Genomic DNA, 14,992 nt, shown 5'->3' on the forward strand with positions numbered 1-14,992 from the left:
ACAGATTTAGGCGCTTACCATTCGGACTAAAATGTTCACCAGCCATATTTTCCCGACGAATGCAGGACATTCTTACTCCATTGTTGAAGCAAGGCTGGGTAAAGAATTATTTGGACGATTTGATAATTTGGGCTGATGACTTCCCCATCTTGTTGAGTCGCTTACAGCAACTATTCACTTTACTCTCACAGAATGGGGCCAAGTTAAATTTAAGCAAATGTACCTTTGGGTTAAAAGAAGTAACCTTTCTTGGCCATAAAATCTCAGCAGCCGGGAGTACGCCGGACCCAAAAAACATGCAGGCTATCAACAAAATGAAAAGACCCACCAAAGTAAAAGAAGTCCGGAGATTCCTTGGAATGTGCGGATTCTACCGAAAACATGTACCTTCGTTCGCAAAAATAGCAGCTCCCCTAACTAACTTAACCAGATCCAGAGTAGCGTTCGAATGGTCAGATGAGTGTCAATCCGCTTTTGATCAATTGAAGACGAGCTTAGGGAATGCGCCAGTATTGGTAAGAGCCAACGTGACTCGACCATTCATTGTAACCACCGATGCGAGCAACACCCATATTGGTGGCGTATTAAGTCAGATCCAACCAGACAACTCCAACTTGCCTATTGGTTATTTTTCCAAAAAGCTCAGTCCTTGCGAGAGAAAATATTCCGCAACAGACAAAGAAGCATTGGCAGTCGTTCTCACATGCCGCAACTTTCACCATTACTTGTGGGGTTCCCACTTTACTATCTTGACAGACCATCAACAGCTTACTAGTATTTTTAAGCGAAAAACCAAATCCCCACGTATGAACAGATGGATTCTCGAGATGCGTGAGTACGACTACAACGTGCAGTACGTCAAGGATAAATATAATGTAGTCACTGATCAACTTTCTAGACCTGTCAGAGTGATATTCCACCAGTCAGAAACCAACTGGCTTGGATTTAGTCGAGACGAGATGAGAGCTAAGCAACGAGAAGAACCCATGTGGGATGAGTTAGTTAAGTACTTGCGTAGTGAGAAGCTCCCTGCTAAAAGACTACCGAAAGCTATGTTGAACCAGTTCGCATTGATTGCGAACTATTATATTTTGCCCGTGAAACAAGTGATGGTAGCATCCAATATGGTTTGGTGATTCCTAAGTCAATCAGTAGAGAAGCTATCAAACACACGCATGAAACCTCAGGACATCTAGGTCAGAAAAAATCTATTAAGAAGGCCGAAGAACTATTCTATTGGCCAAATCTAAAGGTAGATGTATGCGAGTATGTGAAACAGTGTCCCACTTGTCAGAGATTCAAAGGTGAAACTGGGTTGCAGCAACCTTGGAAAGGTTTCCCGCCTGTAAGTAAACCATTGGAACGTATCGGGATTGACTTGACTGATATGGTTGCTGGATCTCAGGGTTACCGCTATGTCCTTACTCTGATAGATCATTATAGTAGGTTTGTAAAATATTATCCCCTCAGGGATAAACATACACAACATATCATACACTGTCTTGGGCAATACTTCACCGACTTTGGGACGCCACGAGGTATCGTGCTGGACAACGGCGGAGAGTTCACGAGTGGAGAGTTCAAGATGTTCTGCCGGAGGAACCAGGTGGACTTGTTCTACGTCACCCCTTATCATCCCCAGGGAAATTCCACCACTGAAAGGATGCATCGGACTATGAAAAGCATCCTAGCATCTCTCTGCAACGGACACCCATTACGTTGGCCTCAGCTGCTCCAATCGTGTCAAACCGTCATAAATCAGGCGGTGCACTCGAGCACGGGACAACAACCTTATTATGCCTTCTTCTCACGCCATCCCCCTCGCCTCATTGGTACCTTATTGCCTTCTGTGGATGCAGAGGAGGACGACCTGGCGATAGCACACACACTCATAAAGGATACAAACCAACGGATGACTAGGCGATACCGGGAGGTGGCCAACGGGCGGAGGAGAGCCCAGAAGGTTGAAGTCAATAGCTTGGTGTGGACGAAAAAAGAGACCATACAGCCGGGTACCTGTAGAAAACTGAATGTTAAATGGGACGGCCCATATAAAGTGATTGAAGTGCTGCTAGATGGAAGTGTGTATATCATTGAAAATGTATTTAGTGACAAAAAAATACAAAGGGCTGCTGAAAAGGTAAAACCATATTACGGTACCGAGGAATGGCTCTTAGAACCATTGCAACAGGAGCTCGCCCCAGAGCCCGAAGATGAGCGATTACCACCGGGAGTGAGGACTGCCCCTCGGAGGCTCATAGAGGAGTGTTAGAAAAGTAGATAAGTGCATGTGACGAATGTTGTGAAACATAACTGCTTAAAGTTATGTTCCAGGTGGACTCATCCCCGAGGAGAGGGTGCAAAAAGGGAAAGAGAGAAGAGTTCCTGTTGGAACCGGGAAGTGCCTTACTTCGAGGGGAGTGATCAATCCCCTCACCTTACAGTTAGCACGGTTTGTGAGGTAGTGGAGTCTTCAGGACAGAATGAGCGCTCACCTCTTGCGGGCGGAAAGCTGGAAACGAAAGGACAGAGTGAATGTGACTGCGAATGGAAGAAGGTAAGGAAGCGCCTCCCATGGTGATCTCAATCTCGAGAGACCCTGTCGAGCTCAGGTGAGCGACAAGCTATCCTCCAAAACCTGAGGCTGACTGGGGCATAAATTCCCTCATAACATCTCGAGTAAGGAGTGATCATACCTCCTAATGTAGTGAGTAAGCGACCTTCTGAGGTACGCATCAGGTGTTTAATGTGGACCGACAGGTGCCACCGATTGTGGGGAAAAGTATTCCAATTCAAAGTGTTCATAGCAGTTATCAGAGTAACAACATTCCATCCATGCACATGTCATAGAAAACTGACTTGGGTAAAATTTGTTTTCCGAACGTGGGAGCCGTGTAGTGCCACACATTTGATATTCATGTATGTGTTTAGTAGTACTGTAATTTTAAGTTAGATAGGGTGTAACCTGAATATTAGTTTATAAGTTCCTACCCTAAGTAGTAATTCATATGTTAATGATTAATGTAGGGTTAACTTTATTTTTATATGTATGTATCTCTGTATCTATGCAGTGGGTGATGTAATTGTGGATGTTGAGCTATGGGAATTCCCCATCTGGCCGAGTAATGAAAGACATATGCGCGCAGCTTGTCCCCTTCCTTTGTGCGTCGTTGTTGGGCGCCGAGTTTAAACCTTAAACAGAATAATGATGAATATACAATTCTTTCCGTAACCTAGTTGTGAAATGTTTGCTAATGAAGCTGCTAGAACCCAAATATGTAAGATTAGCAGTCCAAAAGGCCTAAATAATGTCATTTGTGTGAATTTAAAGCCCCGTTTATCTTGGCCGTCACTAGATGTCATGAGCTGTTCTCAGATTCAAATTGAGATAGTGATAGAATCAGCATCTAAATTAAGTAAGGAATAAATCTCAAATTTTCCCCAATTCAATCAAAAGTCTTGGCGTCATGGGTACACTGCTAAATAAATTGTAAAGAGAATTGAAACCCATATTTCAAAAACACCATCTCATTTGACTAAGCAGTGGCTGCCCAACGTAGTCACTCGAGCCGCAGACGTCGTATCTAATGGACGTTTGTTCAGGTGAGCCGTCCACATTTCTTCTTCCTCCCCCCTCTTTTTCTTTGTTTAATCCTTACTTAGCATGGACTATATGAAGTAATATTGTTGAGAGTTTAACGTAGTCACTCGAGCCCCAGACGTCGTATATAATGGATGTTTGTTCAGTCCACAGACACCGGCGACGTCCGTGTGAGCACGACATTTTTCCCACAGTATTGTCCAAAGACTCGAGCATACACACATTACGCTACCCATGAATTACTATATAAATCAAATGTATTAGTATTATTGATCTCTCAAGTGAGTTTTATTTTGTAAATAAGAAATAGAAATTTGAAAGTGATGTAATCTGGTAAAGGAAGAGCGTAATTCAAACCATTAACCGTTTTCTTTCTTGTAACTAAGGAAGTTAGGAGCGTGGAGGGGAACTTAGTGATTGTGAACAATGATGTAATTTTGAAATGAACCTCGAGGCTAAATAAGCCCGAGTGATTACGTATTCTTAGTGATTATATTTCTTTTCTGAATTATTCCTCGAGGCTAGACAAGCCCGAGTGATTATGTATTTCTAGTGACTATATAGCAATGATGATTATGAACTATAAATAGTACTGAATTGATGTTGGATTCTAGAAAATTACATGAGGAGAATATATTATATGGATGAAAAATGAACACAAGTAATCATTCTTATTGGTTCGAGGCTATGCCAGCCCGAACAGGTAACCAATGCTCGTAAAAGGTCCCTGTCTTGAGGCTATTGTTCAGCCCAAGAGTAACTGCCAAAAAGAAAGTAAAGTACAATGACTTCGTACATCGCTTGAATGTATCAAATTGTTTCGTCTGGTAATAATGTTAGAGGAATGATCATCCAAAACCTTGATAACATGTACAATCTTCTCTCATACTAAAAAGGGTCATGTAATTAAAAATGTTTTGTGGAAATTAGCATAGAATTATTAAAGTAGAGTAAAGTATATATCATTTTCATTTCTTTATTAGTGTACCTAATCAAGGAAATTATGTCCTCAAGCCAAATTCACTCCCCTTCCAATTCAAGATTCCTTCGCTGAGGGAACGACGACCACCTGTGGTACTGACTAAATCTAAGCTCGGCCAAAAACTACAAACGCTACCACAATATTTCTTAAAATTACTATAAACTGTTATACTAAGTCGAGTACCACTTGTGTTATCCATGGATGAGTTGATCCGTACCTACAACAGGTAAGAATATAAATATCTAGCATTACACTGGATGAACAATAACGGTGGGGATAGTAAATTCTTACCGTTACACTGATGAATACCGGTGGGATAACATTTTTTCTACCTTTACAATGGTGACAACCAGTGGGATAATTTTAAGTATTACACTGGTGAATACCGGTGGGATAACATTTACAGCTTTACACTGGTGAATACCGGTGGGATAATATTTATCCGTCATTACATATATATATAAATATATATATATATATATATATATATATATGTATATATATATATATATATATATATATATATATATATATATATATATATATTGTTACATAGCCTATGATTTCATCATCCTTTGTGTAATTTTAACGCACAGTTGCTGCATGTTTGATCACGAGCGTGTTCTGCCTCATTCCCCCCGTTCTACCGTTATAGTAGAGTAAGTCGTTCTCTCTGTTATTTAGAGCGGGATTGTCAACTCTTTCTCCCCATGGCTTCATTTGCGCGTCCTTCTTACAAGTTGTATCAAGCTCTGCTGGCCCCTATATAATGAGCTCAGTCTCTGCATCATTGCCAATTAGATCTGCTCCTCATTTTGTTCACATCTCTGTCCTCCCCTGTACAGTTATTATTATTGTGAGTGCTCAAGAAATCTCCAAACATCTAGCAGCTGTGCGTAATTTGAGTATAAGTGTTATTGCATTTTGTTCTTGTACTGTATAGCATAAGTTTAATTTGTAGGTCTAGTGAAGTTTTTGTAATTCATATAGGGATCTTTATGTCCATCATTTTTAATAATATTTTGTATCTGTAATAATTTATCTTGCATTAACTGAGCATTACCCAGTGTTTTCATTTTATCAGGGCTGACTTAGATAAATTTACTCTTGCTAATTTCGTGTTAATAGAGGCTATTGCAGTTAACCATATATTTAACCTGTTTATTTGCCATTACATTATCCTTATGAGTCCTGAATGTTTTGTTGTTAGTTTGAGCATTAAACTTTAACTTGTAATTTTACCTAACTCTTTTGTTTTGAACCTGGAACTTTACGGGACAGTAGTGATTTTTAGTATTCTCACTTAAAGTGTACATTATCTTTCTCTGTTCCGTAACATAAATTTGGCGACCTCTCATCAGGATATTCAGGATATTATCATAAGGATATTGCTTGATATTTTGAGACTGTGATTTATTCATGATGGCTACTATTACTACACTTGATGAAGCCAAAGATTTTTTTGTCAAATGTGCAAACAGTGTGTGATGTAGAAAACAGAACAAAGAATGAACTTAAGCTTGTTGCTCAACAATTGGGAATTGCTGTTCGCTCTCATCATTCTAAAGATCAAATTGTTGACATGATTAATGAAAGCTTGTTTAATGTAACTCCTCCAAATGAGCAAACGCAGATTGAATTAGCTAAGTTACAGCTAGCCCTGCAGGAGGCTCGTGTGAAGGAAGCTGAATTTCAAGCACGTGCTAAGGAGGCTGATGTTAAGGAGGCTGAGTTTCACGCACAAGCTGAACTTGCTAGGATTCAGGCAGACCATGAGTATCGCATGAAACAAGGTGGAACTGGATCATCTAGCTCTGATGATTTTGATGTGGCTAAAAATGTTAAACTTGTCCCTCCTTTTAATGAATCTGATTTAACAAAGTATTTTCAGTTGTTTGAGAGGGTAGCTACAGGTTTTAATTGGCCCAAACAGAATTGGCCAGTACTCCTTCAAACTGTTCTCACCGGTAAAGCTCAAGTAACTTATGCATCTTTGCCTCAGGATCAATCTGATAATTATGATGTTGTTAAGAGCTTGATTCTTAAGGCCTATGAGCTTGTTCCTGAAGCTTATAGAGTAAAATTTAGGACAACTTACAAGCAAGATAAGCAATCCCATGTTGAGTATGCAAAAATCAAAGCAGATCTGTTAGAGCAGTGGTTAAATTCTAAGAATGTGGATTCTGATTATGGTAAATTTAAGCAGATGATTTTGCTGGAGGACTTCAAAAGGTGTATTAGTAAAGATGTAAGCCTATATCTTGATGAGAAAAGAATAGATAATTTCTCTGATGCTGCAGTTTTAGCTGATGAGTATGTTCTCACTCACAAGAGATATTCTAGAGAAAAAGGGAAAGCTGAGAGTAAGTACGTTGCCTCTACTCAGAGTACAGGTAACAGGAAAGAGAATAAAGATGATGTTTCTCAGGAAGTAAATACCAGCTTCACCTCTAGATTTCAGAAAAGTAAATGTACTTATTGTAGTAAGCTTGGTCATACTACGGAGAGATGTTTCAGGAGACAGCGTGATGTGAACAAAAAGGAGTCTTTAAATATTCAGTCAATTGGTCTAGTGTCCACCCTTGAGTTCCCAGAATTCTTTAACTGAGTTAACTGAACCTGCTTTGAGGGGTAACTTAAATTCTCATGATGGAGCTCCTCTTTTGAGCAGTAACGTGGGTGACACTTTCAAGAGTTCATGTGCTAATTTCCTGTCTGATGGTTTTGTCTGTCCTCTGGACAGTAATGACAGGAAATCAGTTAAAATATATCGTGATACAGGTGCTTGCCAATCCCTTATGCTGACCAGTGTTCTAGGCTCTAATGTTAATTCCTTTGATGAAACTGTAATCTTACAAGGTGTAGGGAATAATTACTTCTCTGTCCCTCTGTGCAGAGTGAATTTAGAGTCTGGTTTTGTTAATGGTTCCGTTATGGTTGGGTTGGTTGACACACTCCCAATGTCAGGTGTAACTTTCTTACTTGGAAATGATATTGGTGGAAGTCAAGTGTGTCCAGCTCCTCAGTTGTCTAGTGAGCCAGTGGCTGTGTCCCGGGATTGTGATGTCCCTGATGTGTTCCCTGCATGTGCTGTCACTAGGGCTAAGTCTAAAGTTACTGGTGATTTAGAGGATAATGATGATGATGATGTTATCCTAGCTGACACTTTTCTTGCTAATTTGGACCACTCACCAGATGAGGCAGTACCCCGTAGTGTTGATAATTTGTCTCGTCAAGAGTTGGTTGAGTTGCAGGTTACTGACCCTGAGTTGAAAGGTCTAGCTAACTCTGCTTACAGTGAAGAAGAGTCAGCCGGTGCTTCTACTTGTTATTATGTAAAGTCAGGAGTACTTATGAGGAAGTGGAGACCCCCAACAGCATCAGCCGACTGTGAATGGGAGGTTGTACATCAAGTTGTCATCCCTCGTGTTTGTAGGCAGGATATCATTAGAGTGGCTCATGATTCCAGTTTGGCAGGACACCTTGGAGTGAGGAAGACTGTGGCACGCATTTTGAAACACTTCTACTGGCCAGGTATCTTCAGGGATGTTTCCTGGTATTGTAAGTCTTGTCACACCTGTCAAGTTGTGGGGAAGTGTAATCAGACCGAAAAGGTTGCACCTCTAGTTCCCATTCCTCCTTTTGAGGCGCCTTTCACCCGTGTGTTGGTGGATATTGTGGGCCCTCTACCTAAGACTTCTTCAGGATTTTCTTATGTGTTGACCATGATTGATATGGCTACTCGTTATCCTGAAGGCATTCCACTTAGAAACATCTCAGCAAAGAACGTGGTTAAGGAAATGCTAGGGTTCTTCACAAAGTTTGGTCTGCCCAAGGAGGTACAGTCCGACCGGGGAAGTAATTTCATGTCAAATGTTTTCAAGCAGTCTCTGAAAGAGTTGGGCATCACCCAGATCACGTCTTCAGCTTACCATCCCCAGACCCAAGGAGCGTTGGAGAGATATCATCAAACACTCAAATCGATGCTCAAGAAATACTGTTTGGAACATCAGAAAGACTGGAATAAAGGTCTTCCATTCGTTGTGTTTGCTGCAAGAGAATCTCCAAATGAATCACTGGGCTTCTCACCTTTTGAACTACTGTTTGGCCATGAAGTAAGAGGACCCCTTAAGTTACTCAAGGAATGCTGGATGTCGGAGGAAGATGACGTCAACCTGCTGGAGTATGTGATGAAGTTCAAAGAACGGCTGTCCACTGTTTTACAGCTGGCGAGAGAGAATTTAGGAGCTGCTCAGGAGAAGATGAAGACTTGGTATGATAAGAAGTCCAGGTTGCGCCACTTTCAGCCAGGAGATCAGGTTTTGATTCTGCTACCAGTGCATGGGCAACCTCTTCAAGCCAAGTTTAGTGGTCCTTATTTCGAGGAGAAGAAACTCAGTGATGTCAACTATGTCATCGCCACACCAGATCGTAGAAAGAACAAGCAACTTTGTCACAGCAACATGCTAAAGTTATATCACAGGCGGGACGAAAATAATCCAGTCTGCACTGTAGCTGTTCCACCCGAGTCTGCAAGTGAAGCTCTCCCATGCAGTATGAGCCTGAGTGATAGTTTGGGGAAGAATCCTGATATCATGCATGATCTCCAGACTAAGCTTTCTCATCTACCTTCCAAGGAAAGGCAGGAGTTTTCGGCATTACTGCAGGAGTACCCGCAAGTGTTCCGTGCTACTCCAGGAAGAACCACTGTGTTGATGCATGATGTCGATGTTGGAGACGCAAAGCCAATTAAATTGCCTCCTTACCGTGTGAACCCTGTGAAAGTTCCTCTCATCCAGAAGGAGCTTGGCTACCTGTTGGACCACAAGATGATTGAGCCCTGTCAGAGCAAGTGGAGTTCTCCTGTCACTCTGGTCCCTAAGCCAGGTGGGTCACAGCGGCTTTGCATTGACTACAGACGTGTTAATCAGATAACCAAAACAGACACTTACCCTCTCCCTCATGTGGAAGATTGCATAGACAAGATCGGAAAGGCTAGGTACATAAGTAAGTTTGATTTGTTAAAGGGATACTGGCAAGTACCTATGACTGAACGTGCTAGGGAGATCTCATGTTTTGTAACACTAGGAAAGACATTTGCTTGTTCTGTAATGCCATGTACAGATTGTTTTAGAGTAATAAGAAATTTCCTTTGTAAATTTCTTTTTTCTTTGTGGGGAGGTGTTACATAGCCTATGATTTCATCATCCTTTGTGTAATTTTAATGCACAGTTGCTGCATGTTTGATCACGAGCGTGTTCTGCCTCAGTCCCCCCCTTCTACCGTTATAGTAGAGTAAGTCATTCTCTCTGTTATTTAGAGCGGGATTGTCAACTCTTTGTCCCTATGGCTTCATTTGCGCGTCCTTCTTACAAGTTGTATCAAGCTCTGCTGGCCCCTATATAATGAGCTCAGTCTCTGCATCATTGCCACTTAGATCTGCTCCTCATTTTGTTCACATCTCTGTCCTCCCTGTACAGTTATTATTATTGTGAGTGCTCAAGAAATCTCCAAACATCTAGCAGCTGTGCGTAATTTGACTATAAGTGTTATTGCATTTTGTTCTTGTACTGTATAGCATAAGTTTAATTTGTAGGTCTAATGAAGTTTTTGTAATTCATGTAGGGATCTTTATGTCCATCATTTTTAATAATATTTTGTATCTGTAATAATTTATCTTGCATTAACTGAGCATTACCCAGTGTTTTCATTTTATCAGGGCTGACTTAGATAAATTTACTCTTGCTAATTTCGTGTTAATAGAGGCTATTGCAGTTAACCATATATTTAACCTGTTTATTTGCCATTACATTATCCTTATGAGTCCTGAATGTTTTGTTGTTAGTTTGAGCATTAAACTTTAACTTGTAATTTTACCTAACTCTTTTGTTTTGAACCTGGAACTTTACGGGACAGTAGTGATTTTTAGTATTCTCACTTAAAGTGTACATTATCTTTCTCTGTTCCGTAACATAAATTTGGCGACCTCTCATCAGGATATTCAGGATATTATCATAAGGATATTGCTTGATATTTTGAGACTGTGATTTATTCATGATGGCTACTATTACTACACTTGATGAAGCCAAAGATTTTTTTGTCAAATGTGCAAACAGTGTGTGATGTAGAAAACAGAACAAAGAATGAACTTAAGCTTGTTGCTCAACAATTGGGAATTGCTGTTCGCTCTCATCATTCTAAAGATCAAATTGTTGACATGATTAATGAAAGCTTGTTTAATGTAACTCCTCCAAATGAGCAAACGCAGATTGAATTAGCTAAGTTACAGCTAGCCCTGCAGGAGGCTCGTGTGAAGGAAGCTGAATTTCAAGCACGTGCTAAGGAGGCTGATGTTAAGGAGGCTGAGTTTCACGCACAAGCTGAACTTGCTAGGATTCAGGCAGACCATGAGTATCGCATGAAACAAGGTGGAACTGGATCATCTAGCTCTGATGATTTTGATGTGGCTAAAAATGTTAAACTTGTCCCTCCTTTTAATGAATCTGATTTAACAAAGTATTTTCAGTTGTTTGAGAGGGTAGCTACAGGTTTTAATTGGCCCAAACAGAATTGGCCAGTACTCCTTCAAACTGTTCTCACCGGTAAAGCTCAAGTAACTTATGCATCTTTGCCTCAGGATCAATCTGATAATTATGATGTTGTTAAGAGCTTGATTCTTAAGGCCTATGAGCTTGTTCCTGAAGCTTATAGAGTAAAATTTAGGACAACTTACAAGCAAGATAAGCAATCCCATGTTGAGTATGCAAAAATCAAAGCAGATCTGTTAGAGCAGTGGTTAAATTCTAAGAATGTGGATTCTGATTATGGTAAATTTAAGCAGATGATTTTGCTGGAGGACTTCAAAAGGTGTATTAGTAAAGATGTAAGCCTATATCTTGATGAGAAAAGAATAGATAATTTCTCTGATGCTGCAGTTTTAGCTGATGAGTATGTTCTCACTCACAAGAGATATTCTAGAGAAAAAGGGAAAGCTGAGAGTAAGTACGTTGCCTCTACTCAGAGTACAGGTAACAGGAAAGAGAATAAAGATGATGTTTCTCAGGAAGTAAATACCAGCTTCACCTCTAGATTTCAGAAAAGTAAATGTACTTATTGTAGTAAGCTTGGTCATACTACGGAGAGATGTTTCAGGAGACAGCGTGATGTGAACAAAAAGGAGTCTTTAAATATTCAGTCAATTGGTCTAGTGTCCACCCTTGAGTTCCCAGAATTCTTTAACTGAGTTAACTGAACCTGCTTTGAGGGGTAACTTAAATTCTCATGATGGAGCTCCTCTTTTGAGCAGTAACGTGGGTGACACTTTCAAGAGTTCATGTGCTAATTTCCTGTCTGATGGTTTTGTCTGTCCTCTGGACAGTAATGACAGGAAATCAGTTAAAATATATCGTGATACAGGTGCTTGCCAATCCCTTATGCTGACCAGTGTTCTAGGCTCTAATGTTAATTCCTTTGATGAAACTGTAATCTTACAAGGTGTAGGGAATAATTACTTCTCTGTCCCTCTGTGCAGAGTGAATTTAGAGTCTGGTTTTGTTAATGGTTCCGTTATGGTTGGGTTGGTTGACACACTCCCAATGTCAGGTGTAACTTTCTTACTTGGAAATGATATTGGTGGAAGTCAAGTGTGTCCAGCTCCTCAGTTGTCTAGTGAGCCAGTGGCTGTGTCCCGGGATTGTGATGTCCCTGATGTGTTCCCTGCATGTGCTGTCACTAGGGCTAAGTCTAAAGTTACTGGTGATTTAGAGGATAATGATGATGATGATGTTATCCTAGCTGACACTTTTCTTGCTAATTTGGACCACTCACCAGATGAGGCAGTACCCCGTAGTGTTGATAATTTGTCTCGTCAAGAGTTGGTTGAGTTGCAGGTTACTGACCCTGAGTTGAAAGGTCTAGCTAACTCTGCTTACAGTGAAGAAGAGTCAGCCGGTGCTTCTACTTGTTATTATGTAAAGTCAGGAGTACTTATGAGGAAGTGGAGACCCCCAACAGCATCAGCCGACTGTGAATGGGAGGTTGTACATCAAGTTGTCATCCCTCGTGTTTGTAGGCAGGATATCATTAGAGTGGCTCATGATTCCAGTTTGGCAGGACACCTTGGAGTGAGGAAGACTGTGGCACGCATTTTGAAACACTTCTACTGGCCAGGTATCTTCAGGGATGTTTCCTGGTATTGTAAGTCTTGTCACACCTGTCAAGTTGTGGGGAAGTGTAATCAGACCGAAAAGGTTGCACCTCTAGTTCCCATTCCTCCTTTTGAGGCGCCTTTCACCCGTGTGTTGGTGGATATTGTGGGCCCTCTACCTAAGACTTCTTCAGGATTTTCTTATGTGTTGACCATGATTGATATGGCTACTCGTTATCCTGAAGGCATTCCACTTAGAAACATCTCAGCAAAGAACGTGGTTAAGGAAATGCTAGGGTTCTTCACAAAGTTTGGTCTGCCCAAGGAGGTACAGTCCGACCGGGGAAGTAATTTCATGTCAAATGTTTTCAAGCAGTCTCTGAAAGAGTTGGGCATCACCCAGATCACGTCTTCAGCTTACCATCCCCAGACCCAAGGAGCGTTGGAGAGATATCATCAAACACTCAAATCGATGCTCAAGAAATACTGTTTGGAACATCAGAAAGACTGGAATAAAGGTCTTCCATTCGTTGTGTTTGCTGCAAGAGAATCTCCAAATGAATCACTGGGCTTCTCACCTTTTGAACTACTGTTTGGCCATGAAGTAAGAGGACCCCTTAAGTTACTCAAGGAATGCTGGATGTCGGAGGAAGATGACGTCAACCTGCTGGAGTATGTGATGAAGTTCAAAGAACGGCTGTCCACTGTTTTACAGCTGGCGAGAGAGAATTTAGGAGCTGCTCAGGAGAAGATGAAGACTTGGTATGATAAGAAGTCCAGGTTGCGCCACTTTCAGCCAGGAGATCAGGTTTTGATTCTGCTACCAGTGCATGGGCAACCTCTTCAAGCCAAGTTTAGTGGTCCTTATTTCGAGGAGAAGAAACTCAGTGATGTCAACTATGTCATCGCCACACCAGATCGTAGAAAGAACAAGCAACTTTGTCACAGCAACATGCTAAAGTTATATCACAGGCGGGACGAAAATAATCCAGTCTGCACTGTAGCTGTTCCACCCGAGTCTGCAAGTGAAGCTCTCCCATGCAGTATGAGCCTGAGTGATAGTTTGGGGAAGAATCCTGATATCATGCATGATCTCCAGACTAAGCTTTCTCATCTACCTTCCAAGGAAAGGCAGGAGTTTTCGGCATTACTGCAGGAGTACCCGCAAGTGTTCCGTGCTACTCCAGGAAGAACCACTGTGTTGATGCATGATGTCGATGTTGGAGACGCAAAGCCAATTAAATTGCCTCCTTACCGTGTGAACCCTGTGAAAGTTCCTCTCATCCAGAAGGAGCTTGGCTACCTGTTGGACCACAAGATGATTGAGCCCTGTCAGAGCAAGTGGAGTTCTCCTGTCACTCTGGTCCCTAAGCCAGGTGGGTCACAGCGGCTTTGCATTGACTACAGACGTGTTAATCAGATAACCAAAACAGACACTTACCCTCTCCCTCATGTGGAAGATTGCATAGACAAGATCGGAAAGGCTAGGTACATAAGTAAGTTTGATTTGTTAAAGGGATACTGGCAAGTACCTATGACTGAACGTGCTAGGGAGATCTCATGTTTTGTAACACTAGGAAAGACATTTGCTTGTTCTGTAATGCCATGTACAGATTGTTTTAGAGTAATAAGAAATTTCCTTTGTAAATTTCTTTTTTCTTTGTGGGGAGGTGTTACATAGCCTATGATTTCATCATCCTTTGTGTAATTTTAATGCACAGTTGCTGCATGTTTGATCACGAGCGTGTTCTGCCTCAGTCCCCCCCTTCTACCGTTATAGTAGAGTAAGTCATTCTCTCTGTTATTTAGAGCGGGATTGTCAACTCTTTGTCCCTATGGCTTCATTTGCGCGTCCTTCTTACAAGTTGTATCAAGCTCTGCTGGCCCCTATATAATGAGCTCAGTCTCTGCATCATTGCCACTTAGATCTGCTCCTCATTTTGTTCACATCTCTGTCCTCCCCTGTACAGTTATTATTATTGTGAGTGCTCAAGAAATCTCCAAACATCTAGCAGCTGTGCGTAATTTGACTATAAGTGTTATTGCATTTTGTTCTTGTACTGTATAGCATAAGTTTAATTTGTAGGTCTAATGAAGTTTTTGTAATTCATGTAGGGATCTTTATGTCCATCATTTTTAATAATATTTTGTATCTGTAATAATTTATCTTGCATTAACTGAGCATTACCCAGTGTTTTCATTTTATCAGGGCTGACTTAGATAAATTTACTCTTGCTAATTTCGTGTTAATAGAGGCTATTGC

The sequence above is a fragment of the Coenobita brevimanus genome, chromosome 31 (assembly GCF_032717465.1).
Source record: "Coenobita brevimanus isolate Jiangsu-jjx chromosome 31, ASM3271746v2, whole genome shotgun sequence".
Classification (NCBI taxonomy): domain Eukaryota; kingdom Metazoa; phylum Arthropoda; class Malacostraca; order Decapoda; family Coenobitidae; genus Coenobita; species Coenobita brevimanus.